Source organism: Sinohyriopsis cumingii, chromosome 9, assembly GCF_028554795.1.
Source record: "Sinohyriopsis cumingii isolate HCF-2022 chromosome 9, ASM2855479v2, whole genome shotgun sequence".
Lineage (NCBI taxonomy): Eukaryota > Metazoa > Mollusca > Bivalvia > Unionida > Unionidae > Sinohyriopsis > Sinohyriopsis cumingii.
This window is the reverse complement of record NC_142969.1, coordinates 118,732,346-118,748,426: the sequence shown is the minus strand read 5'-3', so window position 1 is coordinate 118,748,426 and position 16,081 is coordinate 118,732,346. Positions and strand designations below refer to the sequence as shown.

Sequence of the window (16,081 nt, the reverse complement as noted above, 5' to 3'; positions counted from 1 at the left end):
AGTTGTTTATGTGCTCAAGGAGCACTGCTAATTTATCTGTCAGGTCGTAGGACTAAAAAATGTCTCTAACAACCTGAATGAAGAGCTTTCATGAGTGGGAATGGGCCCAACACACACTCATGTTAACAAAGAGTTGATTTCAGTCCATTATTGACTACAAGGTGTCAACCCAAGCAATATGTAATGCCCATTGCGATGGGTTGCAACAATGATGTCCTATAAGGACACATAGCTTTAGGCAGGTGCAAATTGTTCCACATCTCCGCCGTTATACAATGTCAGAGAGAAGCAAGAGGGCAAGGAACTTGGCAAGCCAGCCATGGATGTCATGCACTCACAAGAACCCAGCCCATACTTAGTCAGATTTAGTCTAGTTGTACTAATGGACAATAAAAAATGCCAATAATGTGTTAGCCACCTATGCAATTGGGTCAAATCAAAACAAGTTGTAAAATTTTCCTACGTTCTAACAATCATAACAATTCTAGTACATAATGTACGTTGTAGATTCCCTACAAAATGTTAATAACTAATATGTCTGAGCAAAACATAAAAAGTTTGGTCACTGTTAGGTCATAAAAGGTTTGAACTTTGAAGCAGTGGATGGAAGAATCAAGTTAGTGTACATAATAGTTTTGTATAAATGGGATACCAAGCCAAAATGGTTCCCTGGATAAGAGGCAATATTGGTATCCCTTAGAAGGGCTTTTTAAGCAAAAGTAAAAATCCCCGTTTTTCCTCTGCTTCTTTACATTTCTCCACAGTCCTTTTTCCTCTCAGGTAATTTTGGGGAAATGGTAGCTGTGTAGCGTAAAAATGTAGTTTAAGCTGCTTCTACTAGCTGCTGGACTAGGTAGTTCTTGTTTGCCTCTTGACAGAAATGTGTAAGGATTCTGACACCATAAGTGCCACTCGCTATTCATTTTTTTTTGCTTTTATTTATGTTAGGTGTTTCATGCACAAGCTGCACACTTATTTCTGTCTGACTGAGGCAAGGGAGGTAGTGACCAGGAAGGCAGGCGACCATCTGCTGGCAGGAGTCCGCTCATTCCAGGGTACTGGTCTAAATGGATGAACTTGCACAAATTTTGAGTTTGGGTTAATCTTGTGTCTGAAATTGTTCTAAAGATGAGCTAGGTTGCATTGGATGGAAAACTCTGTGCTGCTTTTAGTGATAGTATGGTCTGTATCACAGAAGTAGGCTGCACTATTACCTTGGCGAGGAAAAGACAACCATGCACAAATAAAATTATCTTTTGCTGCCAACACATCTTTTAATTAATTCTCTAAATTTGCTTAATAGCCTATGACTACTATAACAATGAAATGTCCGGGATATAATTTGCGCTTACATAAATTTACATAAAATAATAGATGTCATTATGGCTCGTCAATTTCTAGGTCATTACAAAATATTTTCCAGTATCAGCAACAAGGTTTATTTCCTGTAAAAACAGCCATGTAAAGTTTTGTAAACATAACCATTTTTCTGTTTTATTTGTTTGTCTTTTTTTTGTGTTGTATTTGCCTTTGAAAAAGACTCATTAAAGAGTCAAAAGCACTCAGGCTAATTAGATACAAGTTTTGCACTGTTTGTTGTCAGTTTATTGCATTTATCTTAATCAATCCCTGACACCTTACGTGATCCCTTGTTGGATCCAGTGCACTTGAAAGGTTTGTTATTTGCCATATGATTTGTATTATATATATATATATATATATATATATATATATATATATATATATATATATATATATATATATATATATATATATATATATATATATTGTAACATATATCTGATTTACAGTGTCTCAACAATTGTACGCTGATGACACCCAAATATACAAATCTAGCCACCCAACTGAAGTTGATGCTACCATCCAAGGTATAGAGAGGTGCATTTCTGATGTGAAATCATGGATGACTTGTAACAAGCTGCAAATGAATGATGATAAAATTGAGGCCATTCTGATCACAACACAAAGACTTTCTCATTCACATCCTTTACCTCAAACAATAAATATCAGCAATACCAACATTAAATTCACACAATCAGTATGAAACCTAGGTGTTACTCTGGACAGTACTCTCACATTGCACCAACATGTCATGAACATATTCAAGGCTGCATATCTTGGGCTGATATGCATCAGCTCCATTCTCAAATATCTTTCAGTTGATGCCCTAAAACACTTGTGTGTTCATTATTACTTGCAAGACTGGACTATTGTAACTCAATTCTGTCTGGTTCATCTCAATATCTACTCCAGAAACTTCAAAAAGTTCAAAACACAGCTGCTCAGATCATACTTAGAGTACCACGATCAGAGCACACCTCCCTGCTGCTCTGTACCATACACTGGCTATCCATTCGATCCAGAATCAAACACAAAATTTGTTCTTGTAATTCTATTAAAATGCAAATTTTGTCACTAGAGATGAACATTTGATGTAAACAACTTTTTTTTTTTGATTTCTTAGAGAAAGTTATTGGTCTAATCAAGGCCATATTCTGTGTACGTGATATAAACATGATCCGTGACCCCTCCCCTTCTGATTTCGCAACTTGGGGGAATTTCAAAACTGCGTCTTATGATACAATATAACCTTTGTTTTGAGAGAGATTTCTCAGTTTTCGGGCTTTTACACTTGGTATCAAGTTGTTTTCTTTGTTGTTGCCAGATTTTGAGTTAATTATCTTCAGATCATTTGGATTTCGAAAGAAGTAATTCTTTATTCTCTGGAAATATCTGAAGAGTGCTTACACAGATTTTGGAAAGACATTGTTTACAAGTTTAATTTGGACTTCCAATACCGGAGTGCCATTATTTGTATTTCTATAAGGAAATGTAGGTAAGCACAGTACCGACTACAGCACAAAATTTGAACTTGAAATTATTAGAACATTTATTACTAGGACTTTTGCAATTTAATTCATGGATTATTCTTCGATTAATGTTGGTTTTGATTCTTGAAACTGTAAGTTCTTCTCCTTTGTTTCATTTTTACAGAATTTTCCAGGAAAAAAAATTATTTGTTAAATTTTAAAAAGCTTGTTGTTTTCACTCTTTCTGTGTTACTGTTTATTCGAGCCTAAACACATAACAATATAAATTAAATACAGTAAACATCTATGCATTATTAGTTGCAGCCTAACTTGATTGAGTAAAATTTCCATTAGGCTGCTTCAGTACCGTAACATGTACCAAGTTTCCCAGGCATTAACAAAAACTGCCAGTACACTTGCCAAGGCTTTTTTTTATAATGAAAATAGGTTACAATGAATAATGAAGGCTGTAATTATGAATAGGAATTGGACCTAAAGATTGTAAACTAGCAAGGCATGTAAATGTTTTGTGTATGCAAAGGCATATCAGAGTTTGTAAATAGCACTTGGTGTCTGCAGTTCCTATCATAAACTCTCAAATGTGCCTGTGGGGACCACTGTTGTAAAGAATACCATTCCTAAAAAAAATGTTTTTTAACTAATAAATGGGAAAAAAAAAAATTAGGAAAATTTGGGGACATGAGGTGGCTCTAAAAGTGATACAAAAATGTTCCTGCCAGCCGCCGGACTTGTTCCGTGCCGGAACCCGGGATTGAACCGGGGGCCTTTAGATCTTCAGTCTAACGCTCTCCCAACTGAGCTATTCCGGCTAACAATAACATATGAAGTATTTTATGTATATGAAAGTAATATAAGTTTCATAGTTTATTCAAATTGCTGAGAATATATTACCAATTGTAAATTAAGGTATTGGGTAGCCAGCCATATTTATTTTGGTAGTCTTTTATATGACTGTTACTGTTACCCAAATGGTATTTACTTCTACCATGAGTCAGTACTGTATAGGCAGGCAGAGGTAAATATTTTTTCTTTCTGGTTTTTTTTTTTTTTAAATTGAGTTTTGCTACCCTCTTGAATAAAGTACTATTATTATTATTATTATTATTATTATTTTAAAACCCAACTCCATATTGGAACCTATGCGTCCAGATATGTTCGGACGGGATGACGTCACTCACTTTGCGACCTACTTTCCGCTGTATTGCGAGGTGAAAACAATCTCTTTGTAACAGTCCTGCAGCGCGATAGGCTCATGGTCATTCCATACCTAAGTGGTTTCGTACCCAAGGTGCTGGTCGTTTCTTACCCAAGGTGCAAGTTGTTCGTACCCGATGTGCTGATCATTTCCTACCCAAGGTAGTGGTCGTTTCGTACCCATTAATTTACATGGTCAAATATACAGTATTGTTATATTTACCGCTCCCTCTTAGCACTAATATTAGTACCCTTACTCGTACCTCGTGGACAGGGTACTAACATGAGCATATACGTGTTAATGGAGCAAGCCGGGTGTGAAACACACCCGGCGCTCTCTTAGCCTAATAATAACACTTTACTGTAAAAATTTTCCTTGCATATAATCCAATAGAGTAGTTCTCTTATTTAATACCGGAAGTATCGAAAATCATTGTAGAAATAGTTGTAAAATCTCGTTTACTTTTTTCAGCCGATATTTTCGTTTAGATCGTCCGCCATGTTATTTCAAATAATGATTACTTCCGTTCTCAGCCTCGTTTGTTTGTGTGCCATATAAGGACATTGACGCCTTATTTGGAAATGTAAACAAATCGTAGTAAAAGTTTGGCGCCGTTTGGATCAGAAATTCTGCGCATTAAAAGTAAATACGGTTTATCGGCAACTTTGAAATTCAACCAAGAAGCGATTATTCGCACTTGATTGATAATAATATAGCATAGAATATCCAAAATATGTTCTGGCAAGCCTTACGTAGAAAAGGGGTCACGGCGAGAGTCTCGCGTTATCTGTCATGGCGGACAGGATAAGGTTAGAGTAACCATGCCAATTTATTTTATCGTGTAAGGGCTTAATAAATTCAAAATAAGCCAAACTTCTTTCAAAACATGATTATACTTATGTAGTTGATTTCTACACTGTTTGTTTTTCTGACTTTAGTGATGATATTTTTTGCTCCATTACATGATATGGGATCAGTTCGTAGCCTCAACCACAACAAATCAAGTTGAGTCTACGACATCGTAGCTAGCTCCCTCTATAGGCGAGATCTTTTTACAACCTTAAAAATTGCATGAGCAAAGCATACTCGGGCCAAAAATTGCCCAAACACAAATAATTACAGTACCTTTGTCCACTTTAAAGTCGGCAAGCTGAAGTAATTGTATTGTTTTCACTATATGTACAAAAAAGAATTAACAAAATTCACATTACCAGTAAAAAAAAAAATAAAAAGAAAACATTCTCAAGATTTAAATAACCGAATAAGTCTATTCTTTTTTGCATCGTTCAAAATTAACAAACATTGTTATATTTCTTGGTATTTTTTAGTAATGACTAACGTGACTGACAAAATTACAAATGTTTATCCTCTCAAAGCAACTAGAAATTCTGTGATCTTTTAATAATTGGGCTGAATGCGGATAAAACAATGTTGCTTGATTAAGTTTCTCTTCTCCAAGGACCAATGCTGGTGTTAATTTCAATTTTTGTCACCTGCTTTTAAAGGTGTTGTCCGCCAAGCCATTTTTTGGTAGACTGCCGGTGTAGTGTTAAATTTTGACCCTCGTTGAATTCTGACCCGCCGGGTCATTTTTCAACGATCGTGATCAAAATGTCACGTTAAAATCTGACCCTTTTTAAAATGTCCTGTTAAATAACGACCCAGATGTAGTATTACATTTTGACCTTCGTTAAATTCTGACCCGGTCGGTAATTTTTCAACGACTGTGATCAAAATTTCACGTTAAAAACTGACCCTTTTTAACGTCTCGTTAAATAACGACCGGTTCAGGTGAAATTATGACCTTAGGTTAAAATGTTCTGTTATCAAAACTCAACGTTGATTTTTGAACCACTTCTAAACTGAAATCAACTTATCACTCCTAGAGCTGTGTGTCTTTCTTAATTATTTTATTTTTATTTTAAGGAAACAATTGTGTGAAATAGAATGATGTTGTTAATCTGTCAATATCGTAATTCTCTCCGTTATACATTTCTTTTAAAAATGTCCCAAAATGCAGAACATTTTCAAAACAGCTGAACTTTGCTTTGGACAAATTGGACAAAATGAACGACTATGTTTCACTTTGGTAAAGCCGCAAGGTTCAACAGGGCAGGTAAACAACTGAACAGTATATTAGCGATGATCAGGAGCGTAGCTGCCTACAAGGCAGAAAGGCAGCTGCCTACACAGTTTTGACGATTTTTTTTTCAATGGTTTAAGTTTCACTCACGAAACCGATATGAAATCTATATAATATAATACAATACATGCGGAAAAGAGGATTCATTGGAAGCAAAAACACAAACAAGATAGTAGAAAACTCGATTGTATTGAGTCTGTTCATGAGAATTTGAAGTTTTATTTTTATTTTTACAGTATTAAAACAGTACCAAGGTTCAGAAAGTCTCAACAAGATGCATGAAATGCTATCTCAGATCCTCTAGATCGTAACAATGTTGCCCCGTACCCACATACACCCCACTCCTCTAGCCGTTCGAGGCTTATCCTTTCAACATGCCTAATCATCAATCATATACTAGCTACGTCCCTGAGGATAACTATAACAGTAATTAAGAACCCGTGAATAATGAATAAACCATCTACTGTCGGTTTAAAGACGCATACTAATTAACGACTTTGTCTTTTTGTTACTGTAGGTAAATCGGGTAAAATTAGGATTTTATTAAATGAAATTGCAGGTTATATGTGTGTGTGTGTGTGTGTGTGTAAGCGTTCGAATCCCAGTGAGGGTACTCTTTTATTAATTTATTTCAGATCGAATTTTGAAGTATTGATATGCAATTTGTTCTAACGTTTTCATGGTTTTAATCTATTTTTGAAATTATTTTTGGGAAATGCATATTATTTTATTTTCAAAAACATTCTGCATTTTAAATTACAAAATAATATTCAAGCGATACGACAAAAAAAAAAAGGCGTGGCGATGTAACTCTTGTTAGACCTAATATGCCGTGTATGTTTCTGAAGTGACCGCGACTTAGCTTGCGGTTTATATATATGTGCATTTAAGAAATTTTGATGCGATCTTAAAATTGCACACCGGTACTCTTAAAATCGATAATGCTAACTGTTTTGTCATGATATTACAACAAATAAAAATCTCAGATATGCATCAGCATGTATTATGTCTTATATATTTTTTTTTTAAATCATATCGAATAGGAATCGAACCAGTGGCCCCTTCTTGATAGATAAGATTTTAAAAAGCTTACAATGGCATGCATTTTAATGCGAATCATTTCAACTGTTATCAATATACATGGGTATAACTTATCTCCCTTTAAACACACCACTGTTTATAACGGTTATCATTTAACTATCGGCGGACAATACAGAGAAGCAGAGATCAATTGGCAATGTTTACGTTTAGGCCAAATGTAAACAAAATATATATTGAAATTTTAAAAATACATTTCTTAATTTTATTACAAGAAAAACGTAAAACCCGCGGCCGTAAAATATCGCTAATTTAGCACGGTTTACCTGTATTAAGATTTCCAAAAATGGCTTTCTTCACTTGGAATTAAATTATATTGTGCTTGGGTAGTGAACATTCCATTAATCCTTTAAAGTCTAACGAATACAGTTGGATAGTTGGGAGCAATCAGGTTTCCAAAAAGCAAGCAAAAAGTTTTTGCTACATTTAAACTAGTATTATGTGTTATTTGTTCAAAATCCCTCAAAATGTAAGGGTGATATGGAGCGGAAACCAAATATATAGTCTATTGGACCTTCGATCACAAAATACCACATTTAGCATGAACCGACAAGACTGGAATCGGTTCTCTGAGCATAATCTCAATATTGTACAAATTTGTGTCGAGTAATTTCAACATCCCTCGAGACGTAAGGAATATATTGACCGGTCATGAACTATATTCAGTTAACATCAAAATATTATATTGACCTTAAACCTACGTGGCTGAAACTTGTGCTCTGCAAATCGTCTCGGTATGATGAACATTTTAAACCAAAAGCACTACGTCTCCCCATTCTTTGGGGGAGATATAATTTGAAAAAAATATTATAAATGCTTGAATACAACTATAGAAACGTCATCTTTTTCCCCATGTTAAGAAATATTGCCTTAAAACACCGGGTACGCTAGTTAGTTGTACTGGGTGACAAATGAAAAAAAAACCACATATGAAGCAAGCAAACAAAAAATAAATAAACAATTTGAATTGGCATTCTTTTATCATGTTCGATAAACGCTTTATTTACAGAAAACACCACAGTAGTATCAAAACTGGCAGACAAGTTGGAATCTGAAAACTAAGAAATAAACTGTAAATAATTCAATTCAAAAGCAAGCGACTTGAACTAATCGACCTAAATGAACGTTAAGTTCGAAATTTAAATGATAACTTCAACTGTAATATTTCTTCAATAAACATTATTGTCACTACAAAGAGCAAGGCAATGGCCTGTACAGTTGCAGATTGCTCAGGAGTTATAAATGCGATTCTGTATTAAAAAAATTTTTATTTTATTGGTTCACTTCTGACAAAACTTCAGCATTTGGTGTCCTGCGTTTCACATCTATTGAAAAGCTGACAATCAAAACAGTAAGTCAAGAAAGTTCTCATGGTCACAAAGCAGATTAAAAACGTTAGGGTCAAATTCTTTCACGGCATCTTCGGTTCCTGGAATTTTGTAGTGCGCATCCTTATATTTCTGTACATAGACAGTATCTGGGCACTCTCTCATTTCTTGAAGTATTTTTTCATCATTATAGTTGTTGACAAAAGCAGCTTCGAGTGTTTCGGCAGAGACATATTTCCAGTATTTCTCTGGAACATAGTTGCGTATAGGAACGTAAGGTGGTCTGCTGAAGAGGTTTTGGAATTCGCAGTCTTCAACATCTAATACTGGCTCGTAATAGTCATTCCGGTGTAATATGTCCATGCTACTCTCTGAGGTAGAATTTATTGGAGTATACTTGTTCCAAGAACAATTATGCTCTGTACTGTACGTGCAATATACGTAAACGTTCGTATATTCCTTCTTTTTTATCATGCGAAAATTATTTTTTAAAAATATATGTTCACGAACTCCGTATATGTAGCGGACGCCGGCTTGCGTATGCATCCTTCGTGTAGTGTGTATCGCTTATGTCAAATAAAAAAATCGCAAATGAGACGAAAGTATCACCCGATTGTTTGAAGGCACCTGCCATTTACGCATGATAAGTTATTTATTGCAAACTGACCCAGACTGTATTGTATCCAGGTTAACTATAAGTCGGTATATCGCAAATAAAATAAAAAATCATTATTTTAATATACATTCAGTGTGAGTGCAAATGTTAATCTTCTTGCTGGCATGGGTTACAAAAGTATTATTAAAGCAAACATCGATTATGATTACATACGGCAAACGAATAGAAGCCCGGGCGATAAACACGACTAGCATGGAGCAGTAAACTCATTGTTTAAACTTACCGACAGGATACCAAATACATAGATTATTTTATTACAATGCAAACCAACCCCGGAAAATTGACTTTGGTATCTTTTTATTGTGCCGATGTTTTCTTCTGTAGTTGGCCGACAAAAGGAAGTCATGTTTGGTTCCTTTGGATTCTTTAATTGTGGCGATTTCTTTCATCTTTTTTTTATAAAGTCTGCCGACATAGGGAAGCCAGCATTGATTCTGTTTACCTGTATTAACAGGAATTTTCAAAATAAATTGAAAATTGGAACAGTTCTGAAAGCGACACAATCTAGTCCGTCGTGCACGCATACCGATATAAAGCTGAACAGTAAATTAGCTTTCATTAGTTTCATCTAAAATATTCCCTATCCATAGTTTATAGTGTTTTATTTTTCGACAAGAATAAGCATGTACTTCGTCTTGTAGGGATAAATGTACGTCATTTCCGGTTGCGTCCTCTATAGGTGGGAAATCGTAACTAAGGGGAAGTAACAGCGTTGTATACTTCTATTTCGAGTAATTAAATTATTATTTCTTCATTACCCTTGATAATTTTTTTGTTTTTTTGTGTGCGAGTATAACTATTTTTAATCATGTAATGCAAATCTGATATAAATAGGAAAATGTTGGAGTATGGCCGGTGACCTTTAACATACTTGCAACAGCTCTTATTTCCACATCCGTGCCCCATTTTCCGTCTTTCCACATCTGTGTTTGATTTCAATATTATGTTAAAGTTTTATTAGTGTATTGTTCAAATGTTCTGCTGTTCTTTGTCATATAACCTTCTGTCTGATTTCAGCATAATAGGTCTGAATTCCAAAAATAATGTAACTAAAAGTGCGGAACAAGCAATTACCGTCACCTCTCATCTGCGCATGTTTTACTGGACTTGCATTGATGCTGACATGTCTGGTAGGAACTGGCTTGTGATAGTTCTTAACTATATGACCAAAGCATCTTGACTTTTCCTTCTGCCAATTTTCACTGGGTGGGTCAAAAACAATGCTTGTTTGAGCCTCAACGTGAAGAGTTCTAACATCATTTGCCTCATATTCATTCCAAACACCTCTAAATCTTTTCCTTTTCTTTGGAGGTAGGAGAGTTTCATCGTCTGGATTATTCTGTCCACCTTTTTTCGACCTTAGTTTAGAGTCCTCTTGATGGTCTTTAATGGTTACTTCAGGTTCCCTTTTGCGTTTTCCAGCGCTACGTGTTGCGTTCACCTTTTCACTACAATGCCCATCATTTTAATGTTCATCTTAGGAGATGATGTTTCATTTTGTAATATAGGTGAATCAGTTATAGTACTTATGTCATTACTCACGACATTCTGTTCACTGCCCTTGACATAAATTTGCTTTATGTCGATATAATCATTCATTCCATATTTTGTGGAATTGTTACTTTTCATTTTCTTCTCGCCACTATATGCCATGTTAGAACCGCGCTGGTCAGTGTCTTGATTTGTTTCATTTTAAACTTGTACTCCTTTAGTCTGCATCCGTTTACAGCTACACTTTGACCATTCAGTCTATAACAACCGGATTTTAACACTTTTTGAATCGTGTAAGGTCCAGACCATAACGGATTTAGTTTTCCACCTTTTCTTGTAAGTTTTCGAGTGTTATGAAGCAAAACTTGATCGCCCACTTTAAACTGAGACGGTTTGATTGTAGAATTATACTACATTTTCTGTTTTTTTCCTGCTCTTTCTTTATATTTCTGCTGCATACTGCCAACATTCTATTAATTTCAAAAACATGTTTCCTCTTTTGTTTAAGTTTTCCTGGTTGTTTAAGTCATCTTGCTTGGTAGATGTTTTTGGCAACTGTAGTTCAACAGGAAGCCTGGCTTTTCTACCATATACCAGAAAAAATGGATCTTTTTTCGTAGTACTGTGCTCTGCTGTTCTATATGCAAATAGCACATATGGCAACTTCGAGTCCCAGTCGTCGCAGGTTTTGTTCACAAAGCTGATTAGCATGTTAGAAAGAGTACGGTTGAAACGTTCCGTTTGATCTCCAGTTTGTGGGTGGTATGGAGACGCAACTTTGTGATTTATTCCCCTTTTCTCACAAAATAACTTGTTCAGTTCATTACAGAATTCTCTGGCCTGGTCCGTTATTAAAGTGTCCGGAATTCCTTGGATGCATACGAATTTAACCAAGCTGTTAAGTATAGTTGCAGCATTTTTGTTAGGCACCGCCTCAGCATCTACCCACTTGGTCAATTACTCGATGTACACAACAATATACTTGTTTCCTGAAACAATAAAAAAAACAAATACTGGTTAATTATAGTGTAGACGAAATATCACAACTTATGATGAAACAAGAAATGTTTATAAAGAAAATGCAACCTGACTTTAATATTTAGTATTAGTGGGGGGTGGGGTGGGGGTTAACAAATTCATATTTTGTAAAATGAATTAGATGGGATATTTTGAGATTGCTCGATAAAGATAACATTGGACGAATTATGCAAATAATCAATTCCGAAGGTGTGATGAAATAGATACATGGGGAGTGTGGTGCTATAAGATAGTGACAGTTATGTTTTCACTAGAGGACTGGTTGAAACAATTAGAGCTGTTAATCATAACATAACTGCCTGGCCGAGGGCAGTGATCCTTGGGAGAGAGATACCTTAACTGCTTTCGTGTGTCAAGTATGAGGTTTCAACTAGACTAAATTATGGACTGGGACAGTGGTTTTAGTACTATTCGCAGACTTGAGAGAGGGAGGGAGATTTTGTAGCTTTCAATGTGAAAGGATGAATTTATAGAGTAATGGACTAACACAACGGGATAGAGAATTTTTACCTTACATAAAAAACCTCATTAAAAGCACCAATCTAACAGACACGTATAGGTTCTTACATCCCACTCAAGAAACTTAAACCTACACAAGAGGCGCGAACTTAAGATCCAGAATCGACAAATTTTACACTCATGCACAGCTAAACAAAAAAATAATAAGTAGCGACATCCCAACAACAACAGTAGTGGACCATCATGCGATAACTATCGAACTCCAGATAATGAGCTCCAATAAATTGGGCAAGGGACAGTGGAAACTAAATAAAGAAATCTTAGATCTCCCTAAATACCAAGAAAAAATATGCAGACTTCTAAGCGAACCACTTGAAAACCATACAGATATCTACACCAAATGGGAAAAAACTAAAACAGAAATAAATATCCCAGAAATATTCAAGGATGAGAAGGGAAAACCTGAAACTAATAGAAAAAGAATGCAATCAAATAATCAATGATCCCACCACAAGGAAAGATCAACTAGAAACCACTACCAAAATATTAGAAAAAATCCTGGATGACAAATATAACGGAGCTCGAATCAGATCCGGAAAATTTGATGATGTTTATAAAATAGAGAAAACAATATACATAAAATAAGAAATAAAAAGGGGAAACGAGAGAAGTATTTCCCAACTTACAGAGAGAGACACACTTATGACAACAAATGACCAAATACTCAACCACATCGAAAAATTCTACACATCATTATACACATCTCAAAACATACCCACAACAAATATAAAAGACTACATAAATAAAATAAGTCTACCCAAGCTAACACAACAACAAAAACAGCAATGCGATGAACTCATCTCACCCATAGAAATAAGTAATGAAATAGAACAGTTAAGCAAAAATAAATCCCCGGGAATAGATTTGTAGTTTATTCTAGTCGGAATCCACGAGTTCAAGGTGTCAGGATAATCCATCCATTTGATGAGAGATTTGTTACCTTTGGTTGAAAGGATTTTTTTGATCCTGAACACGTCTTGGATGGTTTTCTGCAACTCATACTCGTAAAAACAACCTTCGACGGGTTCTCCTGAGGCATCTTTAAGCGTGTACGGCATTGTTGTCTTGATTGTATGCACCGCAAAGACTTCCTCAGTCCAGTTGGGTGTGTATCCTTTCTTGATTGTGCTTTTTTGTCTGCTGATTCTCACTCGGTTACCTCCCTTAAATGTATGTCTAAAAATAAGGCGTATGTGACCTCCTGTTTTCGTTCATGGTCCCCCTATGGGGTTACTAATGAATCTACTGCTGGAGACAGTTTAATGCTTCGATGCCATGCTTTATTACACTGGTCAACGATCTCTTGCAAAATATCTAAGTATCATTTGGTGTTGTGTTATCGCTGGTGAATCTTTTCCACATGCGATATTTACAGTCCCCCACGTGTAGTTCTAGAAAGCTGAAGTCTTCTTCCAATACCGAGTAATCCTGGAAGAAGGGTTCCAGCAATACCAGCTAATAGTGGTGCCATAAATCGGCATGTTTCATCCCAGAGGTGGCCTGTCTGTCTGTGAGTCAACATAAGCTTATCAGGTCTTGTTACTGCTGCCGATATAAGCTTAATGGATATCGGTCTCTTATGCTGGGCTGCGTAGCAATATTTTCTTATGCTGCGGAGTCAGAGTTAATTTTACAGGTAAGTACAACTTTGCTTTACCATATATATATATATATATATATATATATATATATATATATATATATATATATATATATATATATATATATATATACACATGTATTATTTTTTTACGTCTCCAGTTACCATAATCAGCAGCTGAGGTGATGATGGCACGTTTTTGACACATTCCGTTTCGGGAAACACCGTTTCTCATGACTGGTTTTTGTGTTGCTCTAGTCACAGCTCCAGAAGCTGTAGCAAGACCCAGTGGAAACAATACCGAGCTTAATAATTTAGTTGCCTATGTTTTGACAAATGGGACTATAGCGCTGGCAATAAAACACCCTGAGATGTTTTTTCGTCCAGTCTTTTTAGCAGCTCGCTTTTTGCACTGGAGACTTTGTCGCTGACTGCGTTGCTGAGGAATTTTGATATATAATATTCCTTACACAACTGGTCGTTGTCTGCACAATGACGTTTATTTTTCCATCAGGCACATCCACGATCAGAAATCGATCGGATCTCACTAACGCATAACATACATAATCCGCACCAGGACTAGCAATAGTCCACTGGATCTCGACTTCGGCTGGGGAATCTTTGAGATGTTCTGAATGTGTTTAGACAGATCCAAATGAACAAATGGGATACAACGTGGCGAATTCTTCCAGTGACACATGCGTACCAGTATCAGTATCTTGGTATTTTTGCATGGCCTCCATGAGCATCAGGTACGCACGTGAATACTTTCTCGTGGCTGCAGCAAAATTACACTCCAATTCTCGTTCTCGATATTGCCTGGAATTGATACGAACACGAATACGAGATGAACTTAAATGATCGAATACGTGTTTTTTTTCAGCTTGATTTTCACGCCGTGCCGCTAAGTGAAAGACTACAAACACATTTCTGGGAAGGTCACTAACTGGATTCGTGGCCACTCTCCACGACGTAGTCACCTGTGCTTGAGCGAATTGTTGCACGTGAATTCGATTTAGTTCGAACTGAAGGTTTCTGGTAAATCGAGCCAAGGTAGCTTCTAATTCGAGCATGTGATCAGCCGAGTGTGTGATTTTAGGCTTCCACAGCGCGAGCAACGTCATAGTGAGCTGACCATCCTTTGGAGAACAAGCTACACCCGGTCTGTGTTATACTTTCGACGATAAATAATTTTACCTTGGAAAATGAAATTCATCAAAGCCTTTTCGATATCCTTCAGGTACAGTTCATCGCAAAGGCACGTCAGGAAATCATGTTTAGAACCGTTTGTTGTGGCAGAGTAATCATTTCTGTGAAGAATATTTAAAAACGCATGATAAAAAGGTCAGATATCACTGCCTCATAGGATACTGCTCACTTCCAAGGTAACCTCCATTTCAAAGATCCCCAGTTAATTCCGGTAATAGCTCATAATTTACGAGGGTATGACGGACACTTTCTCATCGCAGCGTTTAACCATTCGCAAGTCAAAGAACTCCTAAAATCGGTGGGAAGTAAAATCACATTCATCCCCAATACCTTAAGTACATGTCGTTCTCCATCGGATCCTTTCGATCTATTGATTCGTTTAAGTTAAAGTCAGCATCTCTAGACGAACTCGCTAAAAACTGTTCGATCTTCGTTCATCTCGACGAAACCAATCCAGAAAAAATATATCTACTCAAACAAAAAGGAATTTATCCTTGTTTGCCATTCTCAACCACGATTACAGTATGTCCCCACTAGAACAAATTTAAATCCTCACGTTTCTATTGCAATTCGTACTATGTCAACCATTTTGTTTGTTTGGCTGTATTCCACCATACCTAGTTCTTGCCAGTACCTAGTTTTTTTAATCGACAAGACAGGATATTCAGATTTACTGATTTTAGGGAAGTACCATTCAGTTTTCTTCGGGGGTTGAGGTGGATGTTGGAGAAGGAGGGCATTTTGCACGAAATCCCTTATAAAATTTACTCTGTTAATAATAAATAGTAGCTACTGTATTCATCATAGTATTTAAATAAAATGTATCCTAATTGGAAAGGAACTCTAGCGCCTTCCCATCCCAATGAAATCGCTGGTACCAAACTGATAATATTGATAATATGTAAGAAAAGACAACTATCTATCTATCTATA

General features: G+C 36.0%; 1 non-coding gene across 1 annotated transcript; it reads right to left on the bottom strand.

Annotated features, from left to right (window-relative positions):
* Window positions 1–3,588: 3,588 nt before the first annotated feature.
* Trnaf-gaa (transfer RNA phenylalanine (anticodon GAA)) lies at window positions 3,589–3,661 on the bottom strand. Its single transcript has one exon. It is a non-coding gene; the product is annotated as a tRNA-Phe (tRNA).
* Window positions 3,662–16,081: the final 12,420 nt, after the last annotated feature.